This window comes from Mandrillus leucophaeus, unplaced genomic scaffold (genome assembly GCF_000951045.1).
Source record: "Mandrillus leucophaeus isolate KB7577 unplaced genomic scaffold, Mleu.le_1.0 Scaffold165, whole genome shotgun sequence".
In the NCBI taxonomy this organism is placed as follows: Eukaryota; Metazoa; Chordata; class Mammalia; order Primates; family Cercopithecidae; genus Mandrillus; species Mandrillus leucophaeus.
This window is the reverse complement of record NW_012101643.1, coordinates 2,907,383-2,910,028: the sequence shown is the minus strand read 5'-3', so window position 1 is coordinate 2,910,028 and position 2,646 is coordinate 2,907,383. Positions and strand designations below refer to the sequence as shown.

Here is a 2,646-nt window from a genome sequence, read left to right as displayed (position 1 = left end):
AGTGGTGTGATCTCGGCTCACTGCAAGCTCCACCTCCCAGGTTCACGTGATTCTCCTGCCTCAGCCTCCCGAGTAACTGGGACTACAGGCGCCCGCCACCACGCCCGGCTAATTTTTTATTTTATTTTTTGTATTTTTAGTAGAGATAGGGTTTTGCCATGTTGGCCAGGCTAGTCTCAAACTCTTGACCTCAAGTGATCTGTCCACCTAGGCCCCCCAAAGTGCCGGTATTACAGGCGTGAGCCACTGCACCTGGCCAGAATGTTCATCATGTTAAAGTTCAGATTGTGCAAAAAGGTACATACAAAAAATTGAAAATTGCCTGTCATTCCACTGTTCCACCTTTTGATATACATCTTTCTGGGGACTTCCTTGGTCAGTTACTTGTACTGTCCAAGCCACCTCTGTTCTCTCCCAAAGCTCATTAGCAGAGTTGCTTAACTGTATTTGCAGCATTCAATATCTCAAAGGCATGTCTTGCCTCAAATAGGCTGATTCAGTTCTGCTCCTTCTATATATAACATCAAGTTAATTTGTAACAAGTTTTGCCTAGTCTTGCTTTAAAAACATCAGTCTGTAATAAAGTCTTTAATAGTAACATTGTTGGGTAGTCAAATCACCTCTGTAATAAAGAGAAGTTACACAATAGTTGATAAAATAAGCAATTTAAATTAAAACACGTAACTCTTGAAAATGGTCAGTGGTGCTACTTTTAACTTTGTTTCGGGGAATCTTCAACTATTAATTGTGAATATCAGACTTGACTTTACTCTTGATACTCAACATTTTCCTTGAAATTACAATCTAATAATGGGCTTCTGTACTTACCGAATTTAAACTAGTTTGGTAAACTGAAAGTATAAATTTGTTCTTCTCATAATCCTAATTTTTAAACAAAGTTTTGCTCCTCAAAGTTTTTTGGTAGCATGTAGACTTCCTTGAAGATAAAAGAATGCTAAGTTTTTCATGTACTTTACTTTTAGGGATTTTCCAAAACCACTTAAGATGAGGTACAAGATATATGTTAGCACACTGTTCAGCATTTTCCCTAATTTCAGTGTTATAATTTTGGCTATATCAAGTAAATACTGTCCTAAAAGGTTAAAATATATTTATCAACTTAAAAAGTAGGGGAATGACCTCTTTGAGATTTTTAAAGTTCTGTTTTAAAACAAATGTCTTCTTGTCCTATAAATAGTAGTACTATAAGCAGCTGGCTGCTTCCGTTGACTATTTCCTTGTATAATCTATAGGATTTGTTTTAACTGCTAGATACTCAGGATTCTTTGAAATGAACTTGGCAGTTAGAACAAAGAAACTTCACCAGGGAGAAACGTTTAAAAGAAGAAAACAACCCACACTCCATTCTATAGTTCAGACATTAAAAGCAAGCTGGAGGCCAAGCTTGGTGGCTCACGCCTATAATCCCAGCACTTTTGGGGGTCGAGGCAGGTGGATCACGAGGTCAGGAGTTCAAGACCAGCCTGACCAAGATGGTGAAACCCTATCTCTACTAACACTACAATAATTAGCAGGGTGCAGTGGCAGGCACCTGTAATCCCAACTACTTGGGAGGCTGAGGCAGGAGAATTGCTTGAACCAGGAGGTGGAGGTTGCAGTGAGCCGAGATTGTGCCACTGCACTCCAGCCTAGGTGACAGAGTGAGACTCTGTCTTAAAATAAATAAATAAAACAAAAGCAAGCTGGAAGTATGTTCTTTAGAATAATTATTATCTGCCTTTTTAGTGATTTTTGTAATTTAAGAACTAAAATCTACTCCTACTAAGGATTAATTTTAGCTTCCTTTTTTGAATGATGCTGAGGAACAACATGGTAGTGTCCTAGTGTCAAAAGTTAAAGTCTAAGCCAGGCATGGTCGCACATGCCTGTGGTCCCAGCTACTCAGGAGGCTGAGGTGGGAGGATCGCTTGACAGCTGGAGTTTGAGGCTAGTCTGGCAACATAGCAAGCCCTGGCTCTTAAACGAAACAAAACAATAAGGTCTGACGTCTCCAGTAGAGTTCCAGAAAGAACCTGTATTTTTAGTTATTTAAAATCAATACCCCATCTACTAGAACTATTCAACTCCTACAACTTACTACAACTGGTATTTATTGAGGATATACTCTAAGACCAATGTGAACTGGGTATTCTTGGACATAAAAAATACAGGAGGAGGAAGTGGAAGATGAGACCCCAGGCAGACCTTATAGAGTTGTTGGAGAGGCGGTACACACACAGTTTGATTCTTGGATGTGCGTAAGGCTCAGATATGTAAACAATTTCCATACTTTACGTTAAGGAAAACATTTCCTAGGACCTTTATCAATCAATAAAGTTTTAATTACTTTAACTACATGCACAAGCATATGGCAAATGAAAGTAAAGCAAAAATTTGTTCCAGCTGGGTACGGAGGCGCACGCCTGTAATCCCAGCACTTTGGGAAGCCAAGGTGGGCAGATCACTTGAGCCCAGGAGTTTGAGACCAGCCTGGGCAACATGGCAAAACCTCAAACTGCAGAAGATACAAAAATTAACCACACCTGTGGTCCTAGCTACTCAGGAGGCTGAGGTGAGAGGATTGCTTAAACCTGGGAAGCAGAGGTTGCAGGGAGCGGAAATCGTGCCACTGCACTCCAGCCTGGG

The 2,646-nt window shown here is 40.3% G+C and overlaps 1 protein-coding gene across 1 annotated transcript in view; it reads left to right on the top strand.

The window, feature by feature from the left end:
- Window positions 1-2,646, top strand: part of EDARADD (EDAR-associated death domain) — a 115,616-nt gene that overhangs the window by 40,468 nt on the left and 72,502 nt on the right. The gene's annotated exons all lie outside the window — the stretch shown is intronic.